We start from the raw sequence: 24709 nt of genomic DNA, 5'->3' as shown, positions 1-24709 counted from the left end.
AATGGGAGGTTGTAGCACTTTTTTTATTTATTAAACTGAGTGCGGTGCTATTTTTAAAGTATAAAAGCGGTCTTTTGAAGCTCCCTCTGTTTAATACATGACTTAGTACACAGTCCCCCTGTTATTAAGTATTGAGCTTCTTCGATGTTCATCTCCTTTTCTCTTGAGGTTCTGATGTGGTTGTGCCTGCAGCAGTGCAGCTGTGTGGTATGGTCACTGTGGTGGGGGCAGCCAGGGAAGTCTGTTGGATATAATGTAAGCAAAAAGAGAAAACCCAGCTACCCCTCTCCGACAGACTCCCTTTATGTCTCTCCATTCCACGGAATCTCTCAAACTCGAACGTTTAAACCCTCTTATCTCTCCTTTTCTCTTTGTCTGTCTTTCACCTCTTTGACACCCCCTATCTCTTTAACTTTCTCTTATCTCAACAACTGGGAACTGTACACATAAAGAGTTGGCGGTTATTACTCAGCACAGGTGTCAAGGTTAAATAGGGTCTGAAAACAGTCAGTGGGAGGTGAACAAAACAGATGACATCACTGCTTTGATCACATTTAACATCTGCACAGGAGATGCTCAAAAAGAGCCTATTCACTACTCTTTGTTTGCTCTTACCCTAATGGATATGTGTGTGATAATTACAATATAATCACGGGTGTACAAATAGCATGACAAATGAAAGCCCCATTGTTTCCACGGAGGGAAAACGGAGAAGCAGGGGCAGTTGGGAGTGTGGGCTGATTCCACAGTTCAGAGGTATCAAACAAGCCTGTCAAAGCTCAACATCAATGAATCATTCCCAAGGAAATGCTATGAAACAATAAAAATAATTAAAAATTAAATATTCAGTTATAGTTTAACATTTGCCAACAGCTTTGTGTCTTTTCTGTAACCTAAATTAAAATGGCACATTGGTCTTTTATTTATTTATTTATTTATTTCCCCCCATTTCTGTGTTCCTTTTAACTTTAATAAGCATGTTGGCCATGGGACTTACTTAACAAACAGCCAATTAGCAGAGCACTTAAATGTCACTGGATGAGCATTAACTGAGCTAGTGGCAGAGGAGAGAGAGGTGTGGGAGGGAGGCAGTGGGGGAGAGAGAGGAGTGAGAGGACAGGGGTGGGAGGGGCTGAAAAGAGGGGTGAGAGTAGGGGTGAGATGGGTGGGGGTGGGAAGGGAACACGTGTGAGGTTAAGGGGGTTAAGACGGGCTCCGGAATGCAGCCTGTCTCTGGGAGCGGAGCTGTGCTCCTGCTGTTTCTCTCTGGAATATCTGGGAATGATTTCTGCTTACGCAGCGGCTGTGAGCGGGAGAGGACTCTCAGCGGGTGTGGCTGGTCCCTGCGCGGCCTTGCTGCATGCCAACCTGCTCGCTGACCCACACTCGTTCCTCAGCTCCCTGCTTTCACCACCTGTCCTCTCACACTCAGACACTGGCACCTTTTTATTACGCTCCCAATACATAACGCTTTCAGCCATTCCAGGTCTTAGTAATAGCAGGTTAGTGCTGACAGCTGGGCTTTAGTTCTCAGCACCCTGCTTATAGCAAAACCTGGAGGAGAACACACCAGTATCCTTTATGAGTACTCTTTTCTGTCTGTCCCTGTATTAAACATGAAAAGTGATAATGTTGACTGTTTCTATGAAATCTGTTAATACCGAAGCCCATGTAAAAGTGAATGATGTAACTTCTGGCTCTACAGGAATCCTGTAAGGCTCACAATGGGGTGTGACTGTGTATGCTAATGACATAGCATATCTGTGAAAAGCACCATTAGTGTCAAAGTATTCTCAGACAAGAGGAAGCTATGCCAAAGACTATGCCAAAAACAATGCTTTATAAACACTTTAGTAACAGCCAGGAATGAGTAATTATTGTCACTGTAATATTTTACAAACCCAGCAGCTCTATTTGTGATTATGATTATCCAACAGCTTTACAAGAACGGAAGTTTGCAGAGACAGCAGATTCGAAAACAATCACAGGCAGTATAGAACAACTCATCATAATGGTATCTCAGGTGATACAGGACCACATACTGAATAATAACAAACACATCACCGTAATATGCATCAGACCTTTTGTTTTATCCGTCACATGACATACCCTCTCTTGTGTGGAGAACGTAACAGGCAGGAAGAGATATCATAGCGAGAGAGAGGGCTGGCAGCAGCACTGAATCCATCACGGCTACGTATAATAGGGATTATAATGAGGACAGAGGCGCAGAGGGATTCATTATTCACATCATACAGCCTACTTTAGGGCTTCATCGGGGTCCTGCGTGAACAATGTCTAAAAAAGCACAGCGTGCGCCAGAGCATCGCGCAGAATGAACTCGTACCCCTTATTTCGCTTTTCCAAAGGACTCTCTGTGCCTCCTCTGATTTGGGTACATCTGCGCTGCAGTATGACAGCACCTCATGAATACATCACGTCGTTCACCTGCTTAGGAAAGTTCCGCATCCATAACAGCTCTCAACACTACTTTGCCTTCCTGTTGGATTTGGATACATACAAGAGGCACAAAAGCGCCGGGCAACCGAGGTTTCAGTGTCTATAAAACCAGTAAAAACTGTAACTCAAGCCTCTCTGGAAAAGAGCATCTCCTGAAAGTGAATGCAACGCGGTCTGTAGCGTAGTGGTTAAGGTAAATGACTGGGACACGGTCAGTGGTTCTAATCCCGGTATTGCCACAATGTGATCCGCACAGCCGCTGGTCCCTTGAGCAAGGCCCTTAACCCTGCATTGCTCCAGGGGAGGATTGTCTCCTGCTTAGTCTAAACAACTGTACGTCGCTCTGCCAAATGCCAATAATCTAATGTAATGTAATGCAGCTCAGCTGCCACTCGGCCTGCAGAGATCTCTTGCCTGGAGTGGACGGTCCGATTCTGTCTTTCTGGCTTTTTCACCCCCCTCCCCCCAACACGAAACAGAGGTAGTGCAAAATAATGAGCAGCAAGGAAAAAAAAAAACACCGCACCATGATCAATTATTAGTGTGTTGCAGCACCGTCTGAAAGCACCGAGGAGCCTTGGTGTCTCTCCACCTTTGAATTTCTTCCCTATCAAAGCATTGTGGTGGCTGCAGGATGGAGGGAAGGGGCGTGAGCGTATTTCATCACAGCGTGCCCCTCCATCTCCCTCCAACGCCAGGCCGCAAGTTCACCTGACCGGCACCAGCCCCTCTGGGTTCTCTCTCTCTCTCTCATTCTGCACCCTGACAGGCACTCGGCTATTTCATACCCCCTCTGCGAAAACCGCACGGGTCCATTGATTCAGCCTTTAATGGATGCTCCAACTCTCTCTCTGCCTCTTTCTCTCTCTCGCCTGCCTTTACTTTCTCATGCAATGCTTATTCCTTCGCACAGACAGCATATGTGCCCCAGACTTACATGTCGAAAGTAAAAAATCGAATTTCTCTGTCTCCCACTCGTTTTCGTTGTGTCTGACTGCCTCCGCTTCCTTCTCTCAGTCTCCCTTTTATATTTTTGTTTTGTCTTTTTTTCTCATCTAAATCCAGCCAAAGTCTCTTGCCTGATAGCACACCGTATTATTAAATTACAACGACACACAGTATTTCTGTCCTCACATTAAGGATTTAAAATAAAATAAAAAGTGAATGAATATACACTCAAAGATGAGCAAAAACATGCACTGGTGAAGAATAAATTAATCTTCATTTTTGTAAAAGATTGCACTAGCCTCTTGCAGGCTTTGTGGTGTATTTACCCCCAGCTGCCTCACAGCTCCACACCACTGCCTCCCTCTTACAGCACTAATCTGCTGTCGGCTAAAACAGCATTAATCTTACTATTCACTTTTCATACTCAAGACGGTTGTGTAATGGAGATAACCAAAGCGCTCTGCCAGCAGCTTTTATTCTGCACCATTCTGTGAGCTCGCTGTGTGGTAATCTTCCCCTCTCTCAGTTAACCCCCAACACCAGGGGCACGCACAGCACACCAGACACAGCACAGGGCAGAGGGGACTGTCCCCTCTCTCAGTTAAACTGTCACACCAGGGGCACGCACAGCACACCAGACACAGCACAGGGCAAAGTGTGATGGGAAGAACAGCATGTTTAACATGCACGCAGGAAGGCTGTGATGCTGAATCCAGCCAAGACTTCATTTCATTATGATCTTGCTTAGGGCAGATGTATCTGGTTTGATGTACGTGCTGCCAGCTCCTTCAAATTCAAATGTGCACTGCAGAAGAGAATGACAGGATTCTGTCAGGATTGTGTGCTTGTCTTTACACAATGTGCATGTGTGTGTGCTTGTCTTTCCAGTATGTGTATGTGTGTGAGCGCGCCTTCAGCACTGCATGAAGGACCACATAGTGTCCCTCACCCTGAAAGGCAGCAGGGGGGAGGGTTGCAGTGCAGCTCTCTCTGTGGAGAACCAAATGAATTCAGGGTACCTAATTACCTTTAAAATGTATTTCCACAAGAGAGAAACATCACAGTGAATTATTCACGAGGAAGGCACCCAGGGGTTGAGCAGTTAAAGGGAACGGTTGGGTTAACTCCCAAATTAAACGGGATATCTGCGATTTTTCTCAAAACAAAAACTGCCTCTTGCCACTGCCTTGCATCCAATCTGCCTCACACTCCAATGGGAAAACTTTCATTGGCTATTAAAGTCCCTCATGGCCTGTTCCCATAGCCGTCACCCCATGTCCAACCCATAACAAGAGCGATGTTATGTACCACATGTATGAAGATCAAGACAGAAATAGGCCTGGATGTAGGGCATATCATCAGTATGTTTCCTGTGTCACACTCCTACTGCCCTATTCAAAGCTGAGCAAGCCCACTACCCATTTAATTTCCCATTGCAGTAGAAACGTAGAATGGAGCAAATTCAACATGAAGACCACCCATGGAGAAATGTTCTACATTCCTCCTACTGTTTCTCTGGGAAAAGACAAAGGTCCCTTAAAGCATATATTCAAACATGCCTTCTGCAAAGAGGAGGAAACAAGAGTCCCATATCCACCTTATCTGATTGATCCAATAGACCTCCCAAAAGCAGAATGTCCCCACTGGAGTACTGAACGTAACCTACATCACCATCACCAAACCACTTTCAGGAGTGATCTAGTTTAACATGGAGAACTTTAATGCAAGCACTAACCGAGCCTAGCTCCTTACGTAGAGCTGGCTAAAATGAGAAGGCTAAAAGTAGGTCTTTCAACGTAGGTCTTTTCATCATAATTCATTAAAATATGGACATGTCAGGGTAATCAGAAATATTGGTACCAGACATGATGGTTCCAGCATCACAGAAACAGCTGCCCTCCTGTGATTTCCATGCACTAGAGTCTCTACAGTTTACAGAGAATGGTGTGATCAACAAAAAACATTCTGTGAGTGCCAGTTCTGTAGCTAAAAAACACCTTGTTAATGAGAGAGGTCACGGAAGAATGGGGAGACTTGTATGTAACAGAAAGGTCACAAATGCTCAAATAACAGCCACTTACAACAGTGGTTCACTGAAGAGCATCTCTGAACACACAACACAGTGAAGATGCTACAGCAGCATAAGACTACGCTGGGTTCCAGTCCTGTCAGTTAAGAGCAGGCAGGTGAGGCTACAGTGGACACATAATCAATAAAACAGGATGATTGAAGATTGGAAAAATGTCACCTGGTCTGAGAAATCTTTCTGCTGTGATGTGCACATGGCAGAGTCAGAATTTGGCGTAATTATGCCCACTTTAGAATTGTTGTTGACAATGTGCATCACTTTAGGGCTACCATCTATGGATCCTTCCAAATGAGAGGTTCACAGCGTGAATGTGTGGCTGAAAAATCTGGAGGAACTGCATGATGCTATCAAGTCAACGGACCAAAGTCTAAAAGGAATGTTTTCGGCACCTTGTTGAATCCATGCCGCAAATAATTCAGACTGTTCAAGAGGCAGAAGGGGTCCAACCTGGTACGAGATAGGTATACCTAATAAAGTGGCTGCTGGATGTATGTATATTACTCGAACTAGAAATGACTAGCATTAAAAATGAGGGATAATGATTCCTAGATAGATTTGTGCAATGTAAGCACATTTTAATGACTAGGAACAATGAAAACATCTTCCGTTTTCAGATTGAGTCACTCTCCTCCCCTGAAGATGAAAGGAGTCACTTCCGGTCCTAATCTCATTAGATTGGGCTTTTCATTGCGCTGTTGTGCTTACAGACACTTTCTGTTCCCTGCATTGAATGACATAGCATGAAATATTTGGCTCATGCCTCACATAAATAACAGGCGGTTCATCTTTAATGTGGCCCACCTGTCTAACCTTCTAATTGAAGACACTGTCAGAGTGCTGACTGCGGGGTCCTGGAAGTGCAAAGCAGGACAAATGACAGGCAGTAAATCGGAGGAGCTGAGAAACAGAGAAGAGAGCAATAAAGACTGTGATGATGAATGTTCTCTACACGTTAGAGTCGGCCAGTTCTCAAAAGCAGCTTTCCAGCAGGACAGATCTTCCTTTCCATCCTTCTATTCAAACAGAGATGCTGACTATGCTGTCACAGATTTAAAATACTGTACTTGCTTTTGCACACCTGCAGTGTACATCATGTCTCTTTTCTCAACATATGATTAAGTAAAATATATATAATATATAAGTGGGGCTTCTTACTGTAGCTTACATCCCTTGAAAGGATATTGTGGGGGACAGCAACAGCGCTTGGTTCCGTGCAAAACTATCTAATTCCAAAAGAGGGAATCTCATGAAGAAATGAGTGTATTGCTGAATTGATTTAATGTCTTTACATGTGTGTGAGTGTGTGCATGTTTGCATGTTTCGATGTATGCACACTGCCCTTGAATATGTACCTGTCTGATGTGACAGTGCAGAAAAGCACTCTGAAATCCTATGAACCGCCTAATTCCCTCCCACGGGACCTTTCACACTCTCAGAAACCCTTGGGGGTCAGTCCCAGGAGTTTATCTGTCTCTTTCAGGACCTGCTTTGCTTTATAACTATTATATCCTGTTGGCTCTCTATCTCTCTCACACACACACAAGTTAATTAGGTGTAGCAGTTTGTGAAACAATGGTTGCTTTGATCCAGACATTTTGGGGAAATGTTTATTAAAACGTACATGGTTTATTATATATAATTTTTACAATCTGTTAAAATGAAATGTAACAATTGTTAAACAAGTTTCAAAATACCTGCACAAGTCTGATAATCCCCATTCACTCCAGTGTTTTGCAGTCTTATGAATCACAGGCTTACTTCCTGGGATTCATAAACTTAGGATAGCAGAAGGTGTGCTTGCCTGTGAAGTTAAATATTCATGTCTATGGTTTACAATGAAGAGTATCCCCTACTGGCCAAACAACACAACTTGCTGGAATAACTTACTTTTCCTTGGAGACCTACAATCGAAGTACTACTGCTTTATCATTCTCATACTCTGGATTCTGCTTCATTACAGAGCGTCTCACTTTCAGATTTCCTGTTAGACTCAGGTTCAGTCCCCCTGCTCTCCATACCAGCTCTCCACAGTCCTGAGTCAATAACAGTCACCATTAAGATAACCAATTTGATGTAACTGACTTCTGACATGTAAGGAAAAACTGCAATTGCTAAGAAGTAAGAAGGAAAACATGATTAACTACATAAAAAAGTCATCATGACATCACCTTCCCCTTGAATAATCAGATGCATAATCACATTCTGTGCTGCTACACAACTTTCAATCAGCCACTTTAATGAGATAATTTCACAAATACTTCAGACGAAAATCAACTAAAAGATCAAATGTGAACTTGAACTTTGCTTACGGTCGGCAAACGTATGGACTGAGCAACACCTCAATCTCCCCAGCATTGTGATAGTAAACTGAATCTCATGCCACTATAGTAAAACTTCACTTGCGTTTTTAAGATGGTCTTAAAAGTTTTTGTTATTAATGATCTGAGGAAAAAAAAGTGATGTGCGCTTGGGACGTCCAAATAAGCGCTTTCCCTGGGATTTATTCTTAAATGCTCAATTACCTCAAATGAATCCATTATATCATATCATCAGATATACATGCATTTAAAATGTAAATAAGCATTTGAAAGTGTACCCCATGGAAAGTGCTTAGTGTGCGCCCCCTGTTGGCTGCCATTCAAAACAGGGTTATTTTCATTTTCAGACAAACTTTAATTAGAATCCTGTTAGCCTTTCCCTTTCAAAATAAATCAAAGACCATCTGGTCCAAATCCATATTTTAATCTTGTAGTCCACTAGCGTTACACGCAAGGATTTAGTTCCAGGGTGCTCAGTATTGAGTTTCCATCTTTAGTGTTAAGAGGCACAGTGGCGTAGTGTCAGAAAGCAGCGAACAAAACCATTGGTAAGACCATTGGTAAGAGAGCAGTTGACATAACAATCATCAAGCTGTTGCCATTCCTGCGAATGGGACTGGTGAGGTCTGTGGACCAACCACAGTCCTGGCCTGGTGAATGGACAGCACACCCAACACTGAAACAGCCTGCTCTGCTCTCTGTTTAAACCTGCCTTACAGGATCTACAGTCCACCAGGCGTGATACATTCATAGAAAGCCTGCACCCTTCATCCACACTGAGTGACACTGGGCTGGTCTAAAGGCCTTACTGCAGAAATGCAGTGCGGCCTCAGCTTGACCTGACTCTCTGAAGTCTCCAGAAGGACAGAATGGCTGAGCTGGCACTTTCACCCCCACACTCACTGGAGGAGCACAAGCGGGTAAGTGAAGCGCCCTCACACTGTTTGTTACAATACAAATGCAAATTGCATTTTTATGTGCTTATTTATTTATTTGCTTGCCAAGCGATCAGTGGAAAAGGAGGCTTAGTGAGCTTAAATATCAGTGGATAAAAGGGAGAGGGAAGCAGAGAAAGAGAGGAAAGGAATAGATAACCCACCAAAACACAGTATCGTACCTGCCATTCACCCAGAAGAAAGTGCTCACTGGCCTGCACTACCGTGCAAACAACCGTGCACCACAGGCAGAACGTCATCACAGCTAATGAGCCACAATGAGGCATGCTGGGACATACCGCCTTCAGCACGAAAATCCCTGACCAATCCCCTTCCGCTCAATATCAGTTTCAGATCATTACAGCCCGACATCTCATGTGATATACACTCGGTGAGCACTTTATTAGGGTAGACCTGTACACCAGCTTGTTAATGCAATTATGTAATCAGCCAATCATGCGGCAGCAACTAAATGCATAAAAACATGCAGACATGGTCAAGAGGTTCAGTTGTTTTTCAGAACAAACGTCAGAATGGGAAAGGGATGTGATCTAAGTGACTTTGACCGAGGAATGATTGTTGGTGCCAGCCAGGGTGATTTGAGTATCTCTGCTGATCTCTGCTGATCTCCTGGGACTTTCACGGACAACAGCCTCTAGAGTTTGCAGATAATGGTGCGAAAAACAAAAAACATTCAGCAAGCAGAAAGCGGGCAGAAACATTGAGAGAGGTCAGAGAAGAAGGACCAGACTGGTCAAAGCTGACAGGAAGTACCCCAAATAACCACACATTACAACAGTGGTAGGCAGAAAAGCACATCTGAACACAAACCTCTTAAGTGGATAGGCAGCAGCAGAAGACCAATAAGTCTAAAAAATAAGTCTAACAAATACCTAATAAAGTGCTTAGTGAGTGTACATCGCACATATTTATACATAACACTGTTTTTCTTTGTGACAAGGATGTAAATATTTATTTTCTGATTAGTGCACTAGTATGGCAAAGACAGTGAACACACAGCTGGTCTGATGGAGGCCTACTTTGATCACCGCGATCCTGGCTGGAAGTACACTGTGTCATGTTACATAATGGGCCAAGGGGATGCACAAGTTTGAATAAAAGTACTGTGGCTGTCTGCTTTCTTTGCATGCCGGGAATGATTCAGTTTCCCCTTGCATTTACTTTTTCCTTTTCTCCCAATGAAGATAGACAAGGCAGGGTGAAAACAACCATTTTAATGCTCCTGTCATCAGGTTGAAGTGTTCACCTTGAGCTCTACTCATCACCTGCCTGATAACATGTGAAAGAGCTTTTAAAACACTGGTTTTAATTTTGGCTGCAGATAGACTGAATGAAACTCCTTTTTGTCGCAGGGAGAAGAAAAAGGATATTTCAAAGACAGCTTCTGTCAGGCAAGTCGTCTGTAATCCTTATATAAGAGACATTTCTTAACTTTCCAGATGGACAGACACAGTAAGAGAAAGGCTTTGAGAGAACAGAGGGAGGGAGAAACAGGGTGAGAGGGCAGAAGAGAGAGAAGAAGAGAGGCAGAAATTGACCAAAGGAGAGGAAGACAAAGTTAGAGAAGCAGAGGATGAGAAGGTTTTGAAGGCAGGGGGGTTAGGGGAGTAGATGGAAGAACATAAGCAGCTCAGTGGTACAGCACAGAACTGAGAGGAGGCACAGATCCTCTGTACACGGAATATGTCATTATATTATTTACCCCTGTCTCTCACTACACCCACTGCAAAGAAAGACAATCCCCTATTCACACAGCACATGAATCTCAGTTAGCTCATATCTAGCACACTGCAATCAAGATTAGAAGTATAAAGTTACTCATATTACTGCTGTAATTCAGTTATGACATTTTCCATTTTGAGCCCCCATTGCAATCCCATCCCAACCCCAATCTCCCAGGCACACATTCAGCACACACATATCCCAATACATCATCGCTATGCTGAATCATGATTCAATAAGCCTCACGAAAGCACAATATGCAATACATACTGTATATATTGTAGAAAATAATTAATTCATTAATTATCAAGCATCAATTAATCAATCCAATTTTACTTGCATAGCACATACATTTTTTTTGTTGTAAAAATACACTTAACAGAATATAGTACCCAGCTAAAAAAAAAAAATGGTATGGCCTATGGTATTGAACAACTCCTTGGATATCAATGGGAGATGCAATAAACAATTTACAATATGGATATTTTTAGCCTCTTCAAAATAAATGACAATACAAGCCTGCATAATATTTTTCCATCGAGTAATACAGCTGGATATAAATAAACACATAGTATTTGCCTAAATAAAATGCCAGCAAATGCCAGCAAACGCCAGAACAAAAACCCATAACATTTCATACTGTCTTGTCCAATGTCTGCACTTCATTTGACTGATTTTCTTTCAACAATCGGACTTACTTTTACTCAGATGATAATTGCATGATGATACGTGTCAGTTGAGAACTAATTTCAGATGAAAGCAAATTTCCCTGGGTCAAACAGACCACAACATTTCTTTAAAATAGCTCATGCCTGCATGCAGATTTTGTGTGAATAACAAACCTCGACATAAAGACTGGAGATTCAATTATAGGCAGGCAACAGTCTTAAAACATGCTGCTAACCACTAAGCCAGAGATCCAGATCCCCAGGCCTCAGGCCTGCCTTTGAACACTTTGAGGGGCTGATACTTTCAGAAAGTGCGTGCTGTGTTGAGGGGGACGGAGAGCCAAATTCAGCAAATTGCACTTTTGAAATCCCGTTCAGCTGACTCAAGACACACACAGAGCGACATGGGGGCAGATAATATGGGTCACTAACAAGGTGCTCTTTCAGGAGGGTGGCTGCAGTCCAGACATGGTGGACTGTGACTTCTGAGGTCCTGGTAAGGCTGACCAGAGTGCCTGCTTAATTAATAACACATTTATGACATTCATCAATAAGAAAATGCATTATTACTTTTTTTTATAGCAGCATATCAACACACTTACACATGGTGGATGAATGCCTATTGGATTTAATAAACTGGCTTTCTCTCCAACACAAATGGACACACACAGACACTGACATACACACACACACACACACACACACACACAGGCATGCACACACAAACGCGCACACAAGCGCACACAAGCGCGCACACACACACACACACACACAAGCACATGCACGCACACATAGACGTGCACACACATACACACACACACACACACAGACAGACACACACACGCACACACACACCCACACACACGCACACACACACTTGCCATGTGAGATGCACCACAGGGCCAGGGTAACACACGCAGCGAGCAGGAGGATGGGTAGGCGGGGCCAGGAGAGGGCCTGCAGATGGCCCAGAGTCTCGAAGGAGCAGTAGCCCCCCTGCCCACCAGCAGGGCCCACCTGCTCCATGTCCCCCCGCTGGGTGCACCTCCTGACTCACACACCTCGCCATGTCTCTGCCTCCTCCTCCTTCTCCTCCTCCATCTCCTCCTCCCTTTTATGCGCAAACTCTTTACACACAATTTACATATTCCCATGCCTCAATATTTACATTTTTACAGTTCCAATTAAGAATTCGACATTGACTATTAATTTATTGTGCATTCAGCTTGCTGATATACATGTCCTTATTACCAACATTCCATAGTGCATGAATACCCTACTAATACAATTGTGACATTTCACATCTTGCCAAAGGACAAAGTCATACTCTTCTGAAGTGTATTTTAAGACTCAGGGGGAAAAGAAATGTCTCAAGGACTTCTGACAGTTCCATAAAAATGTCAGACAAATATGGACAATGTTTCTGACTCATTGCATCACTAAACAGAAACTCAGCATTCTTTCTGCTTGAGTGACACTTGCCTTTTATTTATGAAAGCCTTTTTTCGAGCCTATCACTTCAACACTAAAAACCTCAACATGTCCACTCCACTTCCGCCTGGGCTAAACATGAGGAAGATCAGTCAGAATTACAGCACTATGTCAGTGAGTGACTCTATAGAGCAGAGTGCGCGTCTCGGAGAAGATTGTGAAGCCCATGAACGAGCGGTGACTCACGCAATGGGAGCTGGGGAACGCATGAATGGGAAGTTAACCCTTTCACTTCACCAGGGTGAATGCAACCTACCACCATTCAATCAAGGACAAGCAATATATTAATATGTTTTATTTTTATTCATATATTTTGCAACACCGTGAAGGAACACTCCAGGACAGAGTTTTAGAAAACTGAGCCTATGAGAGAATACTAGAATACTGATGACAACACCCATCCATCCATCCATCCATCCATCCATCCATCCATTATCTTAACCCGCTTATCCTGAACAGGGTTGCAGGGGGGCTGGAGCCTATCCCAGCATACATTGGGCGAAAGGCAGGAATACACCCTGGATAGGTCGCCAGTCCATCGCAGGGCACACACACCATTCACTCACACACTCATACCTATGGGCAATTTAGACTCTCCAATCAGCCTAACCTGCATGTCTTTGGACTGTGGGAGGAAACCGGAGTACCCGGAGGAAACCCACGCAGACACGGGGAGAACATGCAAACTCCGCACAGAGAGGCCCCGGCCGATGGGGATTCGAACCCAGGACCTCCTTGCTGTGAGGCGGCAGTGCTACCCACTGCACCATCCGTGCCGCCCTGATGACAACACCATACAGTGAAAATGTGAAAACGCCGTAGAACATCACGGAAGGTCCAGCAGTGCTTTCAAAACCATGGTGGGACAAAGATTGTTCAATGGACCACACAAGTAATTACTGTAAATGTCTGCACACAGGTACAGTAGTAAGGTAGATCTAAAGATCTGTGAGGGAGCACATGTCGGATTTAGCACAGCTAACTCACAAAGAAGGTGAGCTTGATCTTCTACATGCTTTACTATATGGACTGGTTGAGCTGCCCATGGTGTTCTGATGCATATGCTTTTCTTTTTTTTGTTGTTGCCTCGGTTACCAAGTCTTTCATCTGTGTGTGCGTACTGTGGCTTCCTGATGAATGCAGGGGGGTGGGGAGGACAAAATGTGTTGTTGTGATGCGTAGGGGCTAAATTTAGGAGCCACCTAGTCTCTCGCTCACCAAACCAGGTTAGCAACAGCTTAACACTTGCGTTGTCTTGAGTCAACCAAAAGTAACTAACCTTAGCTATATCAGAATGCATGGTCAGTGATGATGCCATTGACAGCATAAGGGAAAGGAAGAACAACACAGCAATAAATATACAAACGACCAAACACAATGGAGTACACTGGTAACGATCACCACAACATTATTACATCACCGGCTTAAGTGCTACAGAAGTGCTGCAGTGCTGTGCCTGTACCACTGTCAAGAATTCCCATCCATCTTTGTACGACAAGAACAACAATAATTCGCAGAATGTACCGAGCTGGCGGCACAAACTGCCAGTTAACACTCACATTTGAGGATAAATGCTCCATTTCTACTGAGCTCCTGCCAGCTGGAACATTTTTATTTATGTACTGCTCCTCTGGCGATAAGTTAATTGTAAACCTAAAAAGATTTTTTTCATTGTATCATTTATATTTCTGGGAGATGACAGATATTTTAGATACAGTAGGCACACGATCTGGTGGAATTATGATGACTGGTTTTGGTAGTTAAAGGAAGAAAATTCGCTTCAGGTAGCTCTAATGCAGCTCAACCTACAACAGGCATTGTAAGCACATCAGGTCCTGATAAACTGTATCTAAATCACTCTGCATTGCACACAAACCTGCTCCATTCAAAAACATAGCTACAAAGCTAAACTAAATCAATATAAACTAAAATTAACAACTTTCCTTTAATACCAGAACATGGGAGAAATAATTATAATAAATAATCCCTGTCATAGTAATTGTAATAACAACACAGGACTGAGTCAACAGAGTGGAAAATGCCTAAATCAAAATGGGATAAAATCCAGCTCTCCCTGGTAACACCTATTGACCCATGCCCACTGTGCAGACCTTGTTCATCCAATTTAACAAACAGAGCTTTGGAGCGCTCCTTAGCAGCATATGTGAAAGCATTCAAAAGCGCAATGCAATTAGTGTTCCTGCAGTTCGCCATGTTGACTCACCTAATCACCTGTTGGCTAAAATCTGACAAGTTAATGCAATGCTTCCAAAAAGAGCTAACAAATTCTGTGTAATTAGGAGAACCTACTCTGAATGTTTGAAATGTATTGGATCAGTATCCACTGTCACTGAGCCGCGACTCTGTGCTTTTTCACACAGTAAGCACAATTACCACCCACAGTGTTTTCCTCAATGCGGCCCAGCCATGCAAGTCATTATTACCGCACACAGAACACCTTCACTCCCAAATGACTGAGCACAGCGATGCTCCTCGTTCCGCTCCTGGCACCGGGCCCACATACCAATTTCAGCGGTAATGCTTGTTAAGCAGGCCTGTTAGAGCGTGTTGCTAGGTGTTGACAAGTACCTGGAGCAGCAGGGCCACTTTTGCTTGTTCCTGTTTTGAAGTGATAAAAAGTTCTGAATCTCTAGGGCCTTTTTTGGCGCAAATTTCTTTTTTTTTGTATTTTTTCTTTCTCGTTCAGCCTTCTATCCAACAAGCAGTTATCTGGAGAGGAACAGTTTTCACATTTTCTCACACTGTCATAAGGTGTCTATCGTCATTTTTTCATCGTGGTTGGAATCAGTCCACTGTACCGCTTCAACACTAAAGTAAAAAAAAAGACCTACTTAAAGAAGCAGAACATATTAGCATTTGTCTTGAGAGAATTGTGAATAAATAAGTAAGTTCTTGACCATGTTATTACATCATCTTCCCTGGAAGGACTAAGACCCAGATTTAGTCATAATTGCAGCACACCCCTCAACCAAGTTAGACCGAGTTCCTGCAGTTTCCCTGATGCAACTGTTTTCATTGCATTATTGAATACATGCATGGATATTGTAGTTTTTCTGAAATCCCTGCTACCATGATGCTGGTGCAAAAACAAAAAAAAAATGCAGACCCTGCACTCTTTTTTGCACCAGAAAGCTCACAGTGAGCAACATCCATTGATCAATAATTTAAATTTAAATGTAATTATTTTTAAAGTCTTCCACCTTTAGAACAAGAAAAAAAAGAAAGAAGTGAATTGCATGCCCAGGAATTTACTGTACTGCCGTTGTTGTTCATTGTTTATTCCCTATACATCCCTCCATGTGACTACATGAGATTCAACAATGCAGCTAATAATTGTGATGATGACGTTAAGGCATTAAGAACAAACCCTATTATCTATCCCCGCGGAGCGCAGCTCCACAGATGATAACGGTGCTGTCTCTCTGCATTCCAGCAGGGCTGTAACTGAGCTGTCCCTGTGGACCCAGCGCTGTCTCTTCTCCAGAGAGCCCTTCTCTTTCAGATGAAGAACAGCTGCAGGCAGAACACCAGGCTTCTCCGCAGGAACCAGGAGCATCTCCTACTTTAGACAGCCTGTGAGGCTCCGCTCCCCGCCCCGGCCCTTTCACAGCCAGCCCAGTGGTAGCTCGAGTTGAGAACAAAGCCAGTGGTTCGGGTGTCAAATTATGTTAGTGCTGGGCATTTTCCCTTATAGGCTCGTTCTGTGGGGACTTAGATTGACCCGCCCCTCTCTGGAGGATGGTGGTGAAGGAGCTGAGAAGAACATGCCCATTTTGCCGTCCGTACATAACTGACTCTCTCAAAGATGAAAATGTCGATGGTGGCAGCATGAATCAACCGGAGGTGAAATATTAATCAATTTCTATTAAAAATTCCCCTTTAAAACTGCTATTTGTAGATGCTATCTGTCGGAGTCTCTTTGAAGCTGGCTGGTGCCACGCGTAACCCTTTCAGTGGAGATGAGTTGGAGGACTGCCTCAAGGGATGTTCTCTTCATACAGGCCTGCAAATCCCTCATCGCGCTGCTCTTTCTCTTCCCTCAATATGGCCAATTCATTCAGCGTCTATGCGCTGCCAACGCCCACTCAGAGAGAGGTCAAAGGTTGTTTGGTGTCAGATATTTTCATCATCATGACAGACTATATCTTACATTTTCATAAACACTTCAGCTTGCCCTTTGGAAAATAAATAAATAAATAAAAATACATAAATAAATAAAATACAAAATAAAAATAAATAAATCTGTTTATGTTTTGTTTTGTCTTCCACAGCATTTGTGAAAAGAGGGAAAATTGGGCATTGTGGAAACAGCTTTTGATATTCTTTTTTTCTCCAGGAAAACAAAACCCATGAAGAACAAACAAGATCTTGGCAACAAAAGACAGAAGACATTGAACAAGCGTACACAAATGTGCAGGCATGCACACAAAGCAAGACTGAGAGACCTGCATTGTATACTTCCATTCACACTGCGAGGGGTTTCTAAAGAAACAATGGTAACACTGTTTGCATGTGACAGCCATTGCACCGAATGAAGCAAACAGCAGTGCAATGTGTCTTGAGGTAAAAAAAAAAAAAAAAAGACGCAGTCCGGAAAGTCCTGAAGACACAAATACAATTTTTTATCATATTAAAATACTAATACAGCATTGTGTCATTCCTCCTTCAGTCTCCTATTCCTCAGCAAGGCTCTCAGTGCGTATACATACGCAAGACATATTGAGGGCAATGTTTGCATATAATCTGTCATGTACATGCCTATATTATTTTTTCCAAGCGACATTTACAGACATATACAAAAAAATTGCATTTGTCACTATCATTATTGTGTGCAGCAGGGCATATCTGCATTTGACCTACAGGCTATTTGCCCTTAGATGGCTGCATAGTTACTGGTCTGGTTGTGCATCGAGAATGAGCAACACTGATGTAGCCATGAAAATGCACACATCATTAAGTACTATGTAGCAGACTGATTGTGCGTTGGCCAAAGAAGAATGCAAATACTTGACTCTGAACAGTACACATCAGCTTTTTGTGGTATTATTTATTTGACAAAAGAGAGACTGACATCTTCCAATTTATTCATCTTTTTTTCAGTTTCCTGTTATTACTGCTTCTTCCTTTCCCCATGCAGAGGCAGTGTGGCATGCCTGATGCTGCCTTTTACCTTCATAAATCAATCGTTCCTCCAAAAGGTGTACATACTAAAGTGGAACTGTTCATCTCCAAGCAAAGGTTAATAGACAATCTTGGACAATGTTGGGACTTGCCAAAAACTCCCAAGTGACCAAAATCCTCTTTAAAATAGAGACAGCACAAAAAAATAGATCTTATCAACCAACCCAAAAAGTCCCAAAAATGAATTTCTGAACTCTAACAACTGTCTTTCTCGGAACTCTGACACCTGACCCATTAACCACCCAGACACAATCTCCTGAGAGACCACTGTTAGATGAAGCCCATGCTAATTCCACATTCCTCTTTGAAGCGCAGCGAGCCATCATGGCAGCTAGAGATAACACAGGGCTTTTTTCAATGCAGCACAATTCAATCCCTGGCATAATGATGGGCTCCTTTATTTGAATAACAATGTTACCAACTGCTTCTGCTGTCATGGTGAACCAGTTCAGTGCATGTAAAGAAAAAAAAAGCTCTGTTAGGGGAGGCCAGAGAATTCTGACTGTAGGGAAGCCATTATGCTTTTTACTGGACAGCAGCAGCGCCTGAGCCATCACAGAGAGGGAATGTAATGCAGCAATAAACTGGCCATAGAACCAGAGCCATAGATATGCTCTCATAATGAATGTGTAAATCACTGCAAGAGCACATTTAGACAGGCTCTGTTAAATCTCAAAGAAAAACAATCAAAAAACGCCCCACGGCAGCTTTCAACTGCTCCACCGTTTACTGTACATCAATAAACTGACACTCCTGCAAGAATAATACAAAGAAATGAAGGGAAAATAAAGATTTTTGAAAAATATATATTTACTGTTCTCTTAATGGATATAAACCTAAGGAATACCCATTAAGGCAGCCATATAGACAAAAAGAACCGACTGATCTGTCAACACCCTGACTTTTCTAGGGATCCTGTATTGGAAACTTCTAATGAGAACAAAACATTATAGGTCAGTTCAGTACAGAAAAACAAAATGATCCCACACCCTGGGTGTGAATCCCCGTCGGCCGGGGCCTCTCTGTGTGGAGTTTGCATGTTCTCCCCGTGTCTGCGTGGGTTTCCTCCGGGTACTCCGGTTTCCTCCCACAGTCCAAAGACATGCAGGATAGGCTGATTGGAGAGTCTAAATTGCCCATAGGTATGAGTGTGTGAGTGAATGGTGTGTGTGCCCTGCGATGGACTGGGACCTGTCCAGGGTGTATTCCTGCCTTTCGCCCAATGTATGCTGGGATAGGCTCCAGCCCCCCTGCGACCCTGTTCAGGATAAGCGGGTTAGGATAATGAATGAATGAATGAATGAATGAATGAATGAATAATAATAATCATCATAATTATTATTATTATTATTAGTATTATTATTATTATTAGTAGCAGTAGTAGTAGTAAGTGTAAAGAATGTCAATGGGAGAGGATGGGGAGATCATACAGTAGAATACAGTACAGTAGATGACATACTGAAGCAAGAGTGTTTGTGGTTCTCGGTCATCCTCAGCTCTGAACTCCAAACAGTGTTGTGTGCCTGCCAAAATACTGGTATACCTTCAGCAATGACACAGACCCCTAGCCAATACATTAAAGTGCGAGCCAACTCACACCCGGCTACACTACACTTCACTGTGCCATAATTCATAATGCAATTTTGTAAAAGACTTAGCACAACCAGTCGTGGTTATTCAGTGCTGTAGAATTATCTTCAGGTCGTGGCAGTGTCTATGTTCTCTGTCAACATGCTGTTCTTCACTGGCTAAGATTCTGGCGACAGGTAACCTTGCCACCAGGACCACCAGGAGTGAAGGTGTGCATTCGAGCTCACCAATGAGAAGACCCTTTATGTTCTGATCAATATGTTAAATAAGGAGGAAAATCTATACAATCTTTAACCATAGGACCTTGCCATAAGATTGTGCTTCTGTATAGATGAGGTATAGAGGCTGCCGATCATCACAAACACAGACACCTTGTCCATCCCTTATATAGAGGAAATGGAGGATCCCTACTGAAGTCAAACTTAAAAAAAGGAAATAAATCTGAAAGCAAACATGATTTTTGTCTTTACAGAGACCACAATCAAAACAATCACAGCCAGTCAGGAAAAACATATTGGTTTGAAAATATTATGTTCACACAGAGACATTTCTGCACTTTTTCACTAAATAAATACTGATGTACATATATGACATAGATCTTAAGATCTCCAAAGGCACAAGATAAGAAAAGGCTGCTGAAATAATCAATGGAGCACATTATCCAGTGTAACTGAGTCCACAGATGGGCTGATCTGTACGCTGACAATAAATTCTAAGCATTCTAATTCAATGAAATTGCGTAATATGCAACACAACTACATCTTCCCAGAAAATAAATGCCATGGTAATCTGTGAATTCTGTGTGTAGACATTAATCTATCAGCTGTCCATAAACCACTCACACCTGATTATGATAATACAATTTATGTTCTGAGTAATGAGTGTACAAAATGAGCATAATAAAACAGGTGGTGTTGAAAACACATTACATAATTAAGGACTCACAAGACAATACATCAGACATCACATCACAGGAATTCAGCCTAAAGCCAATGCACTCAGTGTGCAACGATTCTGGATGTAGAAGCAATGAAAAAGTGTCACGGTGTAACATAAATAACAATACATTAAAAAATCAATGACCTATGTATTGAAAGGTACAACATGTTAGCTTTTTAAAAATGAGAAGCAGAGTAGCTTCCAAATTTGGTGACAGAATCTCATATTTCACTTCACCTTAATCATTAGCCTTTGCTAATGTGACCTTCAACAGGAACTGAGGAATTAATTCTGTCATCACTCACAATATTGGGGAAAGAATTATGGCATGACTTTGGGACTTTATTTGGCAAACCTTGTCAGAAGAACGCCCTGTCATTGAAAGAAGCAATGGAATGTTTCGCCCATACAGCAGCACTGGCTTTAAGAAACTCTATCCTTGTCGGTGTTCAGTAGGAAAGGGTGTGTGTGTGTGTGGGGGGGGGGGGGGGGTTGGTATTTCACGAAGCAGGATTACTGAGTTAGCTGGATAAGTTCACCGAGCAAAACCTGGAACCCTTCAAAAATGGGAAGAGGGACTGATTCATGATATTCCCCTCCGGTCTTCAGAGGGTTATTTATTCATTTAGTTCTAAAACGTGCGTCACACAGCTTGGATCGTACAAAGGACTCAGTTCTTCCATCACTGTTCAGCTACATCACAGGAGAACCTGACATGACAGCAAAATAAGATTATTTCCCACCTGTTTGTCAGGAAGCATATTAGAGCTAACAACTAACTAACAACATCGGCTCTAAACAAGCCGCACTAAACATTTCACTTTTCAAGGGAAATGTGAAAACCTGTTTACCTGTCTCACAAAAGGAGTCACACTTTAAATCTGATACGGTAACCGCGCCATCGCTCTCAGCTGAACAAAATTATAAAACTTGTTGAATTTCATTCTATGTTGAACTTCACTAGAGAAAGTTATTTCAAATGTAAGAAGAGAGTCCACTGCCAGCAGATAGTTTGACAGCCCAGCTCGGCGTGTGGACGCAGAAACAGGAACATCCAGTCATGCTGTTAATATTCGCCTTTTATCATTCCGAAAGCGCTGGGGAAAATTGGAGCATTAAGTGCTTGCAATATGAGTGTCATAGAAACTCACTCGCACATCCCTCTTGCTCCTAGTTCTGCACTTGAACAAGGAAAGCTATGGAAAACCATGAGCTCAAACAAATAATGTGAAATAATTAATATTATTACATGTCAGAAATGTATTAAATAACATGCAATTCCTATGTGGGATCTAACTGTCACAAATGTGAGCAAAGGTATAGGCTAGTGTCTGTCAGCCGACAATATTTTACTGTATTGTACAGTAATAAATTGTTTGCATTAGGATGAATTACTATGCTATACAGTAAAGTACAGTTGTGTAAGATTTTACTGTGCTGAATTCTAGCAGATGCCAAATTTCTTATTTCTGCTGAACATAGACTTTGAGCTTAATAGCAGCCAATATAAGGTAACCAGATTGTGCGGCCAGATGACAAAAGAGGGAACAGTAGGCCAAATGTGGTGTGTTGTGGTCATTAAAACTAGTGAATGAAGTAATAAGGCAACCATTTGTTGTTCAGCACAACCTCATAGGAAAAGTGTGAAAATGTTTTCATTCAATATTGCCTCAAATCAAACAATGATTATTTACAACATAATGCTAAGAGAGTTTTCGCTATCAACGCAGTTCGGATACCTAAGATGTTTCATCGGTCCTTAGCGAAATATTTTCGTGTTTAAGTGCATCGGGAAAATTGTAATTCAAGACTTTTTACAAGTGATAGGCTGTTCCAGTATTTGTTGTTGTTGGTATTAGCTCAGATTAGAGCTGAAATTGTAGACACTTGTTCGGAAATTCAACTGTAATCACGCCAAATGGCTTCTGATTACCAAGGCTGTCCGCCTGCCTTCTGCCTGTTTTCGAATACATTTTTGGTACTGAAATACTTACATGAAGTTAAATTATAGGCATATGTCGCACTCGGAAGAAAAAAAAACACACCAGGCATAAAATGTGTCTTCTCAATAGTGCATGTAGGCTAAATTTAAAAACGCATCTTATAAATTGTCCAACACAATGCTATGCGTTTATGGTAAAGCCATTCATTTTTAAGTAAATAAATGCATTTCACTAAGAATGCTATAATCGTGTTGAAACAGCAGTGTTGCTCAGTGCGTTGCTTGTGGTCTTGACGAATCATTCCAAAATGGTAAAAAGTAAGCGTATTACGATAATAAAAGTATAAATATTGAGCAGTCTCTAAAGCGTAACATAACGCAATGTTCAGCAGTCTGTGATTAACTACAGATATGCTGATACATCCTTGTCAGTTTCTGCACTCATTCAGCCGTTTCGTATACTCACCAACACATGTAGCAATCGAATACGTTTGAAGTTTTTTTAATAACGTTACGCTACATTGCAGGCATTTGGCAGACGCTCTTACAGTTTGTTTCTTAGTATACAGTTTCTTTTATACAGCTGGATATTTACTGAAGTAATTCTGGTTAAGTACCTTGCTCAAGGGTACAACGGCAGTGTCCTATCTGGGAATTGAACCTGCAAGCCCACTTCCCTAACCAAGGCATGGACTTACACTGCCCCCCCAAATACTACTTTGCAGATGTAATGCAGCTATTCCGTGAAATCCAGCAGTAATTGAGAAAAGTAGCTGCACGTGGAAAGCGCGAAATCGTTTACCCTGCAAAAACAATTGCTTAACCCTATTTGCTGCACGATTTATCGAGTGCAAATCAGTCACTGCAGTTCGCCAAGTGACAAGTCAGTATGAACATACTCCAGTTGTGTTCACTTACCTAAAAACAACAATTGGCCAGTAAATGTTTCAATTCCACTGTCGTGTTTCCCTTCCCAGTCCTCTTCGCAGAAGGAAGCGTCCGACTGACCGCTCTGATGATCTTCTCCTACGACTTTCTTTTTTTTTTAAACAGAGTACTCTTCTTTCTAAAAAGTCAGGGGGTATATCCTAGCGCTTCTGTTGCACCCGCTGCGCGCTTTAGGCTTTCGCTGTGGACTGAGGAGTGAAAAGCACACGGCGTTATGATAGAATAGCGCACAGACAGGGGGGTAGAGAAAGAGGGAGTTAAGCGAGTTAATCTGACGAACAGCCGAGGGGTGTGGCTAGGCAATATATTCAAATAACATTGAATAATAAATACTTATCCATGGAAAGCTATGAGTGATGCTCTTCTGACATCTCTCCCCTGCGCGCATTTTCCAGCGCAAATGTAAGTGTCTATGTGGATGCAATTATATAGTTTCTACAGAAAAACCAAGCCTGTCGTAGTAGTAGTCTTAGTAGTAACTAGTAGTAATATAAAAAAAGACGAACAATCATCAGCATCATCGTTATTATAGCAATTGGTTTTAATAAAATGCGTAATTTAGCCTAATGCTCTTGTAAATCTGAAGCATAACCTCGACAATATAAATAATGAAAATACAACTTCCAAAAAATGACAGTGGTCCCAGTAAATTGTTGCAAATGATTTTATCTACCTGGAGTGAGCAGTTTCCTGAAACTGGATTCCAATCCGTGTCACCCACACAGTAAAATGTTCAGTGTTAATTAAACTCTAACGAGTTTACAGTACTGTGAAAAAAATGTGGGCACCACTGGTCAGAAACCTTTTACAATTAATATCTAAGTTAACAGAAGCGAACCTGACCTCTAAATGGTACAATGTTAAACATGACACATTTCTTAAAATTTTAAAGCAAGATTACTTTTAATTACATTTTTTACAGTTTCAAAATAATAGAAAGCCCTCTGCAAAAGTGTGGGAACCCTGTCAGTTATTACTTTGTTACTCCTCCTTTGTAACTATAACAGCTTGTAAACAATTCCTGTAGCCAGCTAAGAGTCTTTCAATTCTCACTTTTAGAGTTTTTCCCCATTCTTCACCTCTAGCTCAGAAATATTTTTCGGCCTCCATGCATTTATGGCATTTCTGAGATCTCTCCACAGATTTTTCAATAATATTCAAGTCTGGGGACTGTGATGGTCATTCTACAACCTTCTTCCATCTTTCCTGAAGATACTTCATGGGTGATTTTGAGGTATGTTTTAGATCATTGTCTTGATTCCCAACCACGCTTCTGGAATCTTTCCTGGCCTTCCAGACCTTGCCTTGACTTTATTTTCCATTTTCTAATAATATTTATTTGTAGCCTTCCCCTTAACGGTGAAATTGAACCATCTTCATGGTTTGGATAACTGTTTAGAGGAACCTATGGTTAATAACAACAGGTAGAACAGCCA

General features: G+C 42.1%; 1 protein-coding gene across 1 annotated transcript in view; it reads right to left on the bottom strand.

Moving 5' to 3' along the window:
• The window catches only part of camkvb (CaM kinase-like vesicle-associated b), a 34684-nt gene extending 11261 nt beyond the window's left edge, over positions 1 to 23423 (bottom strand). Inside the window, exon 1 of the mRNA XM_061220064.1 lies at positions 23244 to 23423. The gene's annotated coding sequence lies outside the window, so the exon portion shown is untranslated. The remainder of the gene's footprint in view (positions 1 to 23243) is intronic.
• Positions 23424 to 24709: the final 1286 nt, after the last annotated feature.

Source organism: Conger conger, chromosome 14, assembly GCF_963514075.1.
Source record: "Conger conger chromosome 14, fConCon1.1, whole genome shotgun sequence".
Lineage (NCBI taxonomy): Eukaryota > Metazoa > Chordata > Actinopteri > Anguilliformes > Congridae > Conger > Conger conger.
This window is presented reverse-complemented; position numbering and strand designations above follow the sequence as displayed.